Below are 14273 nucleotides of genomic sequence, written 5' to 3' on the forward strand. Positions count from 1 at the left end.
AGGGTCCACCAGGGGAGAAAAAGCAGAGCCAATCCTGGCATCCCATGCCCTATGCCTCAGTACTCGAGACAAATCATATTTTAATACAATGTTTGAAAAAAAAAATTAGCAAACTATGGCCGTGGACCATCTGCCTGTGTTTGTGAATAAAGTTTTATTGAAACCCTTTTTTTTTCCATTGGAATGATTCCAACTCTTATTGGGACCGAGTTTATTATGTCCCATGAAGTTTTATACATGAGGCAAGCCCTCCCTCACCTCACCCTAGACCTGGACCTGCCCCATATCCACTCACTCATCATTCCCTCACCCATCCTACACCTACAGAGGGACAGGCACCAGGAGACACAGCTAACAGTTACTGAACATTTACTGTATGCCCGGTACTGTCATACCTTTACATGTACTGCCTCATTTAATCCCTCCCAACAATCCTATAGGTAAATACAGTTATTCGTCCCATTTCTCAGATGAGGAAACTGAGGCATAGAAAGGCGAAGAAGCTTTGCCAAGATCAGTCAACTAGGAAGGGACAGAAACAGGGGTCATCTCCAAGCAATCTGAGAGCTTTGAGGAAGGATGGCCTGAGGAAGGAAGTATGAACTCTGGGAAGCCATCAGAGAGGAGGGGACCTTGAACAGGGTGTTGAAGGATAACTAGGAATTTGCTAGACAGAAAAAATACTTACATGCTCTGATAGTGGGTATTTTAGAAGAACAGACCCTCTGGACAGGTCCTCTTTGGTTTTCCTGGGCCCAGACCCTGCTCTGCAATCAGAATAGCACCAACATAATACTAGTAACCAACATTTATGGAGTGCTTGTTCTAGGTGCTAGGTATTGAACTAAGTACTTTATGAATATTATAAAATCCTCAAAACTCTTTAATGGCTACTACTTTCATTTCTGTTTTACAGATGTAGCGTCTGGGACTTAAAGAGGTTAAGTAATTTGCTCGAGGCTGCTCAGATTGTAAGTGGCTAAGCCAGAATGTAAACTGAGGGGACACCACTGTGCACACCTCCAGGTCCCTGTTCAGATGGTGGTGTGTGCAAAACCCAAGGACCTGGCACCAGAGCTGCCAAAACACTATGCCCATGTTCTTCCAGCTTCATCATGCATCGCAGTCACCTTGGCAAGTGAAGTTGCTCAGTCGTGTCCAACTCTTTGCAACCCCATGGACTATAACCTACCAGGCGCCTCCATCCATGGAATTTTCCAGGCAAGAATACTGGAGTGGGTTGCCATTTCCTTCTCCAGGGGATCTTCCTGACCCAGGGATTGAACCCGGGTCTCCCACATTGCAGGCAGATGCTTTGCCATCTGAGCCATGGGGAAGCTAGTCACCTTGGAGGGCTTGTTAAAACAAATGGCTGGGCTCCACCCCCAGAGAGTGGAATTTGCCAGGTCTGGGGTAAACCTGGCCGCTTGCATTTCTAACAAGTTCTGGTGATGCTGCTTCTTTTCTGGTCCTGGAACCAAACATTGAGAACCTCTGTACTGCACTGACTTTTAGCAACAGCGAAATTGCACTGCTATCCTCGGATAAACTGGGAAACACACATACGTAGGAAATTGGAGGAATGTTTCTTCCTTCTTGATACATAGATCAGAAACAACCCACTGATGCGCTTTCAACCTCTCTTCTTCCCAGTTGCCTTTCTTTTCTCTGGGCTTCCCTGATAGCTCATTTGGTAAAGAATCCACCTGCAATGCAGGAGACCCTGGTTTGATTCCTGGGTTAGGAAGATCCTCTGGAGAAGAGAGAAGCTGCCCACTCCAGTATTCCTGGGTTTCCCTGTGGCTCAGCTGGTGAAGAATCCACCCACAATGCGGGAGACCTGAGTTCAATCCCTGGGTTTGGAAGATCCCCTGGAGAAGGGAAAGGCTACCCACTCCAGTATTCTGGCCTGGAGAAGTCCATGGACTGTATAGTCCATGGGGTCACAAAGAGTTGGACACAACTGAGCGACTTTCACTTCTTTTCCGTGATGCTTACATTGAGCTTCTGAATTATCCAGGCTCTTAGTATTGCTCTCTGTTCCTGTGAACTTTCATGCTCTGCCCACATGCTGGTGCTTCCGCACAATTAGGCAGCCTGCATCCCACCACCTCTGTTCCAAGTCGGCTATGTTTCCTGTATTGACGCAGATTCTGGCCATCAGTGTGAGGGGAGGAGCTTGGTGATCACATGTTTCCCGGTGGTTTTCAAGGCTCTGCAGGGGCTAATTATACCAAACAGTAATTCCTTCCATGTGTTAGTGAGGAGTCTTTGGGCTACAAGTGGCAAAAAACCCAATTTGAACGGATGGTCTGGGAAAATTGGGCACTTACTGACTCACAGAGCCTGGTCACAGGAAGGGCGAGGGTGCAGCGAGGCCACAGTCATGCCCACCCAGGACTCCACATGCCACTGGCTCTTCGTCCCCTGATTCTGCTCCCTTCTGAGTGTCAGCAGCAGCCTTGCAGGCAGGCTCTCTCTGCTCAGCTGGCTGCCATGCACTCTCCAGCCCTCTGTTTTCAGTCCCATCTCCAAATGAGAACATGGAGACATGGTTCCTGGCTTCTGGGTAGGGCTCTGAGTGGCCCAGTGGTTCATCCCTGGATCATTTCGGATGTCCACCCATGCCAAATCTGCTTTGAGGTGGGATAGGCATTTTAGAGGATGTTAGACTGCCCCTCAAATCCCTAAGAAGACTCTTGAGAGTCTCTTGGACAGCAAAGAGATCAAACCAGCCAATCCTAAAGGAAATCAATGCTGAATATTCATTGGAAGGACTGATGCTGAAGTTTTAATTCTTTGACTACCTGATGCGAAGAGCCAACTCATTAGATTAAGACCCTGATGCTGGGAAAGATTGAGGGCAGGAGAAACGGGGGGATGATAGAGGATGAGATAGTTGGATGGCATCACTGGCTCAGTGGACATGAGTTTGTGCAAACTCCGGAAGAAAGTGAAGGACAGGAAAGTTGGTGTGCCGCATATCGCAAAGAGTTAGACACAACTTAACAACTGAACAACAGCAAACCATAATGTTGTAATGAGTGAAGGAGCATTTCCCAGAAGTCAGAGGTGGAGATACTGGGTGAAAAAAATAAAAGCCCACAGGTCAGTGAGCGGGTGAATGGAAGGATACATGCCTTCTCGGCTTCAGACACTGAGTCAGCAGCTGTATCAGGTGGAGAGGGGTAAGCCAGGAAAGCCCCAGCCTTGCTGGAGCTCAGAGTCTAGAAAGCAAGCTAAGACATGCGGTGGATGTTGGTGAAGCTGGGTGGGAATTTCTGCGGGTTACAGCAGGAGGCTTAGCTGTCACAGATGGGTTGAGAAAACCTAGGTTCTCCTGGCCGAACTTAGGTCTTCACCCACCAGCCAGCTGTTGAGCATCCACCATGAGTTATATTCAGTATAACATGGTTGTATTAAATGGACTTACCAGAATGTTTTAAGGGGTGTCACCCTTGTCCCCCATCAGCCATCCACTTGCAAAGCTGTTTGTAAAGCTCCCTGAGGAGCATCGACATCTTGGCTAGTGACTGTCCCCATCCTCCTTATGATGTCACGTCTTCTTTCTCTAACAACTCAGGCTTTTGTGGTCCAAGTCACAGAGGACTGTTAGTCCACCCTGTGGCCGCCAGAGTGAGCAAACTCACTCTGGATCCTGGAGTGGAGATTTTTTCCCCATCCTTTCACGTACTTTCTTTTGACTTCCTTGGCATTCTCCCTGGGTCTCCTTGCTATCCTAAACTGTGGCTTCCAGAGTTTTCTAAAGAAAAACTCAGTCATTGCGCATCTTCCCGAGTCATTTGACTGTGTTGTCGTGAACACACTTGACCCCGTTTCTCGGAGGGCTGAGCTGGTTGGCTGGTGACACTGAGCACAGGAGACAGGTGTCATCAGGCTTTGGTTTCCCTTTCTGTCTTTTCCCTGTGCCTCTCTGCTCCAGGTCTCCTATCCTGAGAGACTGGCCCTGGAGGTCGGGGCAGAATCTGAGAGGCACTGTGCCTCGGGAACTTGGTGTGCAGTGTGGATGGGATCCACATCACCCACCTCTCTTCTTCCAGTGGGAATGCCAAAGCACCAGCCCCAGTCCAGCCCCGCCAACTTTTGTAAAACTAGGGTCAACCAGGTTTCAAGTTGTCTAGAACCATCTTTGTGCTTTCCACACTGGCAGTACCACTCTCTGTGTCCGTCTTCCCAGGAGCTTCCTTTCGGTCACTGCTTTCGTTATCTGTGTTTCCTCGATTCCCAGCATGTGCTTGCACACAGCAGGGGCACAGTAAATGAACCACCCCTCAAATGGAACTAATGGGCAAACCAGCTCACCTCCTCACGCAGAGGAAAGAGGTGCAGCAGGAACATTTGTTTTGCCACTTTCCTGTGATATTGCTGTGTTTGAGGAATGACAATCAAGAAACACCTCTTACATTTGCTTTAAATTCAGAAGTGGTTGAAAAATAAGACACAGTGAGTGTGTGAAGCTGATGAGGGAATATAGTTTAGATCTATGGGCTGAACACATCCCTTATCTGAATTCAGCTCTCCTACCCAGTCTCGGACAGGTCTGGATAACAGAAGGAGTAGACTGTTGTTTGAAAGACAGAGGCGAGAAATATGTGTCCTTGGGATGCTCCTAAAAGAGTGGAAAGGCTGCACCACGCATGCTCATGTCCCCATTGCACCTTCTCCTGACTCCTATCTCTGTTATTTTTCATCTCTGCCATTTCAGTAGCATCTGTACCCATTTCTATAATATATAAGGCACTTTCTCGGCCTTATTTACTTGACAGGTAGAAGCTTATAGTCATTAAAAACCTAGTTCTGGAGCTAGAAGGAACGTAAACATCATATCCCATCCTGCAGTGTTGTTACCAAGAGTAAAGACTTCGATATACACAAAGTACACAGAAGAGTGCCTGATGTGGAGTAGGTGCTTATTAAATTTTTATTTATTTGCAAACAATGAAACCAGAGGTAGACTTGTATAGGATCTCACAGTAAATGGCCAGGATATAGCCCTAACTCAGGTTTTCTGGCTTCACTTCCAGACTTTCAGGAACTTAATCTTTGCTTACTTTTCAAAGCCACTTTGAATATAAAGCAGTAAAAGTGCCTGGAACCCAGTCAACCAGCAAGTATTTATCGAATGTTCACTGGTGTGTACAGGATGTCCTGGGAGGATGTCAGTGGGTGTTATTAACTACAACTGAACCTGCCTCTAAGCTGTGGGGATGAGCTAAAAGAGTGGAGAGGACAGGGGTGGTGGATGAAGAGAAGCCTTGAATGGCAAGAGCTAGTCTTGGGAGATGGCACCAGGGAGATGGGACCTACCAAGACCTGGCTGGGCTGCCCACCTGGCCCCACCAGCCATAAAACTTTCATAAAGATGTTCTGATCAGAGAAATGCTGCTGAACAGATTAATTAATCAATACATAAATGTAACTTAGCAAACTTCTCCGAAATGTCAAACTGAGACAAAGAAGGTGAGTGGAGGGGAGGATTTTTATTTTATTTCCTTCTGGTTTGATTTGGTTTTAAAGGGGGAAGAGCTGTCAGCTCCCTGAGGGTCTTCAAGCCTCATGAAACCAGGCCCCATTCATCCTAAGGAGGGGAAGACAAGATATGGAAGAAAGGCTCAGAACTAGAAATGGCCTTGTCTATTTCAAAAGTTTCCCTAAATCTCGTCAAGCCTGAAGGAATGCATAAGAAAAGGGTCTTCCTCTATGGGTGAGAGTGGACACCCTTCTACCAAACCCCTGCTCTTAGGCTAGCCATGTTCAATTTCTGCAGGCTTTTGTGGGCTAGCCTGGACACCTAAATTTGTTCCTTTGAGAAAGCGTGTCCATGGTTCTGAACACCTGGTGAATGAGCTGGCTTTTGTCAATACATAATACAAAAGAGAAGCTGGTTCCCTCTCAGTTTCTCTTCTACTTTTCTGTGCCATCTCTCCCCATCTTTCACTGTTATCAGTCTTCATGTCTTCTTTTTCTCCCTCCTTCCTTCTCTCCCTTCCCCTTGGCTCCATCTTTCAGTTCTTATTTTCCTAATGCTCATGTTCAATAAATAGTTTTGGGGTGACCTGCAGAAATGGAAACCAGCATTGAAGAATATAAGTAAGATCGCAAAAAATAAGATCCCAATGATGTAGATGCAGTTTAGATGCCTGGAGTTTTTACACTCAGTGGCAGATATTCACAGCTGTCTTGCTGTGCTTCAGTGAGGTCCTTTTGCCTTAATTGATTGCCTGCTGCTGCTGCTGCTGCTGCTGCTGCTGCTGCTGCTGCTGCTGCTGCTGCGTCGCTTCAGTGGTGTCCGACACTGTGTGACCTCATAGACGGCAGCCCACCAGGCTCCCCCCTATTAAGAGTCAATTCTGTTAGAACAGGCAGGTAAGGAAGTGGCTGTTAAAATGTCCAAGGCCAGCCTGAGTAGGGAATAGCCATTTTAATTCTGAGAACATTCTTGAACCTAAGTCAGTGGCCCTCAAAGTAGCCCATGTACAAAACAGCATTTGAAATAGCTTACAAACTAGGAAAATCAGGTTTCGGGTATTTTAATGATTTATCACCCCAGCATTGCTGACTTTGTCTCTTATTGACAAAAACAATTCCTATTGTTTTTTACTACCTCATATGTTCACATGATTCAAAATCTAAATATTATGCAGAGGTATGTCTTATTCTGAATGCATGTTTCCTGTTCTTTCCTCTGTCACCCTCCAAAGGGAATCACTTTCAGTAGATGTTTTTATCAGTGTGTTCCTATATGCAAATATAATAACACTCAAAACCACATTCCATGCCTTTCCCATTTTTACACCTAAAGTGTGATACTAATACAATATTTTGTACCTTTTTTCTTTCACTTAACATATTCTGGAGAGTTTTTCATGTCAGTGCATGCGAACTTACACACACACAACTGCATAACATTCCATTGTATGGATGCCCGTACTCCAAGCTCTGGCTCTGTCCATTTTCCTGAGAGCGTGCTGTGGGCTCTCATCTTCTTGTGGAGCTTGCCTGTGCCTTACAGGAGGCTATTCAGAACCCTGTGGTTTGACGATCAGTGACTTGAGACCAGGGCAAATCCTTATTACTAGGAAACTCACGGTTTGCCTGAGGCCAAGCTCTCCAGATGGAACGCCCACAAGGTATTTCAAACTGTGAGTCAGAGTGGCTAGTGGCATCTAGGAAATTTTTATTCAGAAAACGAGTATTGAGATATGAATTTATTGCATAAATCACCCTAATTTATGTCTTGTTTCAATTTTGAGAAGAATCATTTAAGAAGAAATAGTTCTGATGGGAATACTAAAAATTCATCTAATATATACATGACTTCATCCTTCTTATCAGTCTTGACCATTTTTTTGGAGCTAAATTCTCTATTCACTCTGAAATCCTTAATCCTCTCTATTTTTAATCATACTATTTGGGGTGGCTAAAATAAATGTGAAATATGTCAGTATCTTGATTGGGTCTTTAATGAATATATTCCTAGAAATCTCCTTTTATGTGTATTAATGGCAAATCTGCAGAAAACTGACCTTTTAAAGACAACATAAGATGGCTCCTTTTGGAATTAAAAAAAATGCATGCCTTGCAACTTTGGATATTTAGTACATTTAACTTTTTAGAAAACAAGGCACTGCTGTTGACTGTTCCTACGCTAAACATTTCTATCTATAATGAGGTAAAATATAGGGTTTTTTTCTCCTCCTTATGAAATATGCTTAATTGCTTGTTAAATTCCCTGACTTTTTAAGAAAATTATTATTCTAACTGCACAACCTGACATTTCTTTTGCGTCATTAAATTGGCTTCAGCTGGCAATACTTCATCAAATTCAAAAGAAATCTGATTCCCACACCAAAATCCAGTTCTGAAAACAATCTTAAGCAGCAGTTCAAAATAAAAAGAAAGCTAACGTTTAATAAGGCCTTGATATAATGTGCTCCTTGAGTCAACGTGTGAGACATTGAATGACAGAGAATTGGCTGAAAGCTTAGGGAGGTGGGAGTGCATTCGATGAAATGCAATTAAATGTGTTTTCTTGATGTTTTTGCTGCTGTTCAAGGCAAGCTTCCCAATATGACAGTAATTTGCTTGGCCTTGATTTTTCTGATCTGTCTTAATTTTAGCTGTCAATACTATGAATAACAGAACTCAGTTTCAGTGGTGACTCTTGAGAGTGGAATTCCGAAAATACAGCTCTATAACTGCCTACAACAAAAATATTCCTATAGCCTTTCCATCTGATGTGAATTTGACGGATTTTCTTTTTGTCTGGTTTTTCCCTGCTCCTTGTCTTTTCTGCTGTTCAGGCAGATGCAGACAGTTTTCTTGCTGCAATAGCTTCTCTGACTTAGATTTGCTCTTCCGCTTGTATTTATGCCAGTTAAAGCACAACTCAGGCTGTGCTTATGACATATTTTCAGAAATTCATTGTGTAAGAGACGGAGACCGTCTCCCATACTGGTTTTCCTTTGTCTTCTTTCCTCACTGTTTTATAGTCCTACTCTTTCTCTTCTTTGAAGTCTGTGTATTTGACAATTTTTGAAAAGATATTTCATACATTTGGGCTATTGTAACAGGTAATTACATCAAGGGAGAAAGCTCCAGATCACTGACATGGAATGACTTGTTCTAAAAGCATTTCCTAAAACACATGTCACTCCTCCTTCACAGACATTTCTCTGCCATTCATTTTGTGCAGAAGTTCCTATTTGAGATCTGATGTTGTCTACTTTTTCATAGACTTTAAAATTTAAGGTTTCAATTGGAGTAATAGTTGATAGAAACAGAATCTAGTGAACATTTATCAATCAGCTGTCACTGCAGAGTTGGATTTTCTTCTGATCTTCGGTAGAAGCTGTGTGCATATTGACGTGGTTAGGATTGTGTCCCTATCCTATTATATTCTGCTTTTCTTCTTCATTATGTGATTTTTCATGTACATATGTCTCTGTATTTTCTAGTTTTTGATAAACAATGTTTAATCTTGTGGTCAGAACATCTCCAAAATACATATCTTCTCCAAGATGAATTATTATATCAAAGAATACAATCTAATAGCTTCCTGGAGTGCTTTTGCTACAAGTAACAGAAGATTTTATCTTAATTGGCTTAAATAATAAGGAAACAATATAATTGCCCATAAGAAGGACTCCTGTAGTAGGGCTGCCTGGAGTGGTCTAATTTCGCAACACGGTGACATCCTCGAGGGCTCAGCTTACTTCCAAGTTTCGTTCCTCCATCCTCAGGGGGTCATCTCTGTCATGCTTCTTCTGTTCTCATGGTCACAAAATGACTGCCACAGTCTAGGCATCACCAGTCCTCATACATCTGTTGCTGCTAAGTCACTTCAGTCGTGTCCGACTCTGTGCGACCCCACAGACGGCAGCCCACCAGGCTCCCCCATCCCTGGGATTCTCCAGGCAAGAACACTGGAGTGGGCTGCCATTTCCTTCTCCAATGCATGAAAGTGAAAAGTGAAAGTGAAGTCACTCAGTCATGCCTGACTCTTAGCGACCCCATGGACTGCAGCCCACCAGGCTCCTCCAACCATGGGATTTTCCAGGCAAGAGTAGTGCAGTGGGGTGCCATTGCCTTCTCCCGATACATCTGACAGTGTTCAATGGAAGATGAGAGGGAAGTTTCTTTCAACTGTGTCTCTTTTAAAGAGCAAGGAAATATTTCCCAAAGATCCGTATCAGGCTTCTGTTTCATTGTTCATTCAGTGTTTTATTGGCAAGTACCTTTCCTACACCAGTCACTGGCAAGGAGCATAGGGTTTCTATGGCTGAGTTAGTGAAACACAGGGCCATGTGGAGGACAGCAGCTTACCTGGACCGGATGTGCTCTGTTCTACAGGGGAAGCAGGGTTTCTGCTTACACTTCCTTACATGTACTCTAGATTAGAATACCACTTTCCAGCGGCAACCTGCAAGTCTAAGAGTGTGCTCATTCTTGCACTAAGCTAAGTTTCTATCACTTTTACTTATTATTATACATCTGAAAGGTAATTGTATAATAAGTACAGTTTTAAGGTATGCTTCTTGAATGATAAGGGATATGCAGTCTCTTTAGGATGAGTGAGTCTGTTTTCATTGTTTCATGCTTCTTGAATCTGAAAACCCAAACCCAAGCAATTTTATATAGTGATTGTACAAAGGCATTTGCTAGCACTCACGATCCCTAGATGATGTTTGAGTCAGAGGCCGTATCTACTAAGTAACCCTATATTGCTGGAAATCTTCCTTAGAAGGTACTAAAATTTAAAAACAGGGAAAAGAGAAAAATGGGAAAAACAAAAGAATGAAAAAGTGTGTTGAGAGGTCTTCACTGCCAAAGAATTCTGGGTACTTTGGGACTCATGGACAGATGAGTCTAGAGCAAAAAGGAGACCCACCCCTTTGGCAAAGTGCCAAGTGGCTTTCTCCTCCCTTTACATAAACATGAAATTGTGCCATCCTGTCATCCTGCCCCACAGTGATGGAAGGGCGGGCAGTGGGGACCATCTGCTGCCAATTGTCATAGATCTTCTGCAACCCCAGAGCGACGCTGCAGTCAGGTTCTCACTCCTCCTCTCTGGTTGCGCTCCGTTCTGCTCAGAAGTGCGTCTCCCTTGTGGGCAGGCTGGTAGGAAGGTAAGTCTTGTGTCATGTTATTACCCTCTTTGCAGCTGTAGCTTTTTCTCTAATGTTTACCATTCCAAATAGGTTATTTTCAATACACTCTTCAAGTAAGAGACCTCGCACAGAGGAGCTCTCTCCTGTCGGGGATGACACAGGCGAAGTGACAGCGGAGAGCTCTGTCCTGCCCCAGTCTCAGCTGCTGATTCGGTGTCGGCCCAGAGGAACCTTGCAAGCTTCTCCCAGCACCAGACTAGGTCCCTCCTTTCTCTCTTTTTTAAGAGTACTTTAAAAATATTTATTTGTTTATTTGGCTGTGTCCGGTCTTAGTTGCAGCCCTCAGGATCCTCATTTCATCCTGAGGGATCTCACTGCGGCGCACAGACTCTCCAGGTGTGGCGTGTGGGCTCAGTAGCTGTGGATTCTTAACCCCTGGGCCAGCAGGGGAGTCCCCGGTCCATCCCTTAATTTCCGTCTAAGTTGTGAGTCGCTGGAGGTGGTTTCCTCCTTCACCATGGGCCATGTGGGTGCATAGATCATACTTTAATTTGTCTCCAATGACCCCACCCTAATCTAAATGCTAAACTGCCACTTTCATTGTTTCCTAAACATCTACCAAGGACGGAAAATGTGATTACTTCCTAAATTCTTCTTATACCAGGATGGAAAGAATTTAAAGAAAAACAAACTCCCGATGCTCATCCCTGCTTAATTCATTTCCTTATGGTTTGGTTGAAAGACGTCTGCTCAAAGTTGCAGCAGGCTACCCCTCCTTGTGTCCACACCAGTGGCTGGCATGGTGCATAAATTCATTTCCATGTCGTGATATCAAAGCACTTTCCATAAGTGACCTCAAGATGACCCCAGTCTAAAGATGGGCCCCTGAGAAAGTCCAGAACCAGATTTTCAGATCCTTAGCCATCCAAGCTGCAAGAGCTACCTTTTAAATGGCCCTCCAGTTGAACCCTCCATCAAAGCAACAGTAAAGCTGGCAAATTAGGACAAAGGCAGCTTCCCTTTACCCCAAGAGGCATCAGCAAGTTACAGGTCATCTGAGTGTGGGAGTGCAAACCCAAGTCAGTGGCATCACCAGAAACTGGCACACTTGTCATTTTGACTTTTGGAGAAAAAATAAGATGATGGTAAGAGGCTTCCTATTTTCTAAATTTCCTCTCAGAGTCAAGGAACTTTGTTCCATGAATGTAGGACTTTATCTTGATTAGTGGGGACTTACTCTAAATTAAAGGGGTATGGGTTCTCTGAGGGCAACTCCTCTTTCTCCAAGGTTCTCACTGGAGTGAGGGAGAGGAGAGATCTGGCTGCACGAGAAAGATCCCCGAGTCCCTGGCTGGGAAAAGAGCCAAGGTTAAAAATATTTTTTATTTAAATATATTAATTTACAGTATCCTATTAAAGTGTGCAGCAAAGTGATTCAGTTATATGTGTATGTGTGTATATGTGTATATATATATTCCTTTTCAGATTCTTTTCCTTTCTATTAGGGGTTCCCTGGTGGCTCAGTGGCTCAGAGGGTAAAGAGTATGCCTGCAATGCTGGAGACCTGAGTTTAATCCCTGGGTCAGGAAGATTCCCCTGGAGAAGAAAATGGCAACCCACTCCAGTATTCTTACTGGAAAATCCTATGGATGGAAGAGCCCGGCAGGCTACAGTCCATGGGGTGGCAAAGAGTCAGACACGACTGAGCGACTTCACGTTCACTTTCCTTTCTGTTGATAGGTTATTACAAGATGCTGAGTATAGTTCCCTGTGCTGTACAGCAGATCCTTGCTGTTTACTTATTTTATATGTGTGTGCACATGTGGGTGTGCTCGGTTGCGAAGTTGTGTCTGACTCTTTGCAACCCTGCAAGCTGCAGCCCTCCAGGCTCCCCTGTCCATGGGATTTTCCAGGCAAGAATACTGGAGGGGGTTTCCATTTCCTCTTCCAGGGGATCTTCCCGACCCAGGGATCAAACCCGCATCTCCTGTGTCTCCTGGATTGGTAGGCGAATTCTTTACCACTGCACCATCTGGGAAGCCCCATTTTATATATAGTAGTATGTGTATATTAATCCCAAACTTCTAGTTCATCTTTCTCCCCATCTTCCCCTTTTGGTAATCACAAGTTTGTTTTCTATGTTTGTGAGTCTACTTCTATTTTTAAAATAAGTTTATTGGTATCATTTCTTTTTTAAGATTCCACACCTAAGTGATATATGGTATTTGTCTCTGTCTGATGTACTTCACTTCATATGATAATCTCAAGGTCCATCTATGTTGCTGCAAATGGCATTATTTAATTCTTTTTTTTAATAAGTCAAGGAATTTTTAAAATGCTGTCTTTGACAAGCTTCTCTCTATGTCTCATGGTTTTGTTTTTTCCTCTAACAGCTTTTCATCGTAGTGTTACCCATCACCATATTTCTCTAAAATTGTGAATGAAAAGGTATCACTTTGTAGGATTCTCAGAAGTAGCACCTGCTACCCTACTAGTGGGTTATAGTCCAACCCAAGCCTTGTTAGCTCATAACTTGAAGGAGACACCGAGGAGTCCTTGAATCATGTTTGTGGTGGCCACTGAAGGATGGTTTACCATACCAGGCTTTCAGAGGCAGGAAGATGTGAACGGCCTAGAAGCATAAAGGAAGAGATGTGTCAGTTAGGACATAATCACATCCTGGAATACTTGAAATTGTTTTGTAGAGGGAAAAATAAATCTGACTCCAGAAGACTGAGCTGAGGCCAGTAGCTGCATAGAGTTACATTTTAGCTCAATATCAAGAAGTGCATTCTGATAGGAAACTTGCTGAAAATGGAAGGAACTGTTTATTTGTTTCCTAAGGTTAATATAACAAAACGCCAGAAACTGGGTGGCTTAAAACAGCCTTTTTTTTTCCTCCTGGATTGAAATGAATTCTCTCATGGTGTTAGAGACTAGAAGTCCAGAATCAAGGTGCTGTCGATGCTCGGCTCTCTCTCTGATGTCTTTGGGGGTAGATCCTTCCTGGCCTCTCCCGGCCTCTGGTACCCCAGGTCTGTGTTGGTTTGTAGCTGCATCACTCTAGCCTCTGTCTCTATCTCCATGTGGCCTTCTTCTCTGTGTATATGTCTCTCTTCTTGTAAGGACATCAGTCACACTGGATTAGGACCCAGCCTAACGACCTCATCCTATCTTGGTTATATCTTCGAAGACCCTATTTTATATATAAGGTCATATGGGGACATGCTGGTGGATAGGATTTCAACATATTTTGGGGGGAACACAATTCAGCCCATGACGAGCTGCCTTTATGAGAATAAGTTCTTTATCCCTGGAGGTGTGTAAATAGAATCAGCGTGAGTTCCTTTTCAAGATGCTTAAAGAGATCTAAGCATTAAATAGAAAACAGGACTGGATGACTTCTGGCATCTTCATTCAAGCATGGCATTTCCTAATCCTCCCAGTCCTGTTCTAAAGAGCTCTACTAAGTCCAGGGACCGCCCTTAGTCTGGTCTTGGTGAGATGTCACATGCACGGTATTACAGTCCAGCTTCCAAATATCATTCAAAGGCATTCGGATCTTTATTTTTCATTCTTGAAGTGCATCAGTGGCAGGCCTTTCTTCCATTCCCTGCAGCTGCTTCTCTTGGAATCTCTGTT

The 14273-nt window shown here is 44.0% G+C and overlaps 1 protein-coding gene across 5 annotated transcripts in view; it reads left to right on the forward strand.

Moving 5' to 3' along the window:
* AKAP2 (A-kinase anchoring protein 2) overlaps positions 1-14273 on the forward strand; it is a 370807-nt gene that overhangs the window by 191005 nt on the left and 165529 nt on the right. Inside the window, exon 1 of one of the 5 annotated variants that reach the window (XM_018052580.1) lies at positions 10551-10649. The exons of the other annotated variants lie outside the window; for them this stretch is intronic. The gene's annotated coding sequence lies outside the window, so the exon portion shown is untranslated. Of the gene's footprint in view, positions 1-10550; positions 10650-14273 lie in introns of those variants that run through there. 5 annotated transcript variants of the gene reach the window in all.

The sequence above is a fragment of the Capra hircus genome, chromosome 8, assembly GCF_001704415.2.
Source record: "Capra hircus breed San Clemente chromosome 8, ASM170441v1, whole genome shotgun sequence".
Classification (NCBI taxonomy): Eukaryota; Metazoa; Chordata; class Mammalia; order Artiodactyla; family Bovidae; genus Capra; species Capra hircus.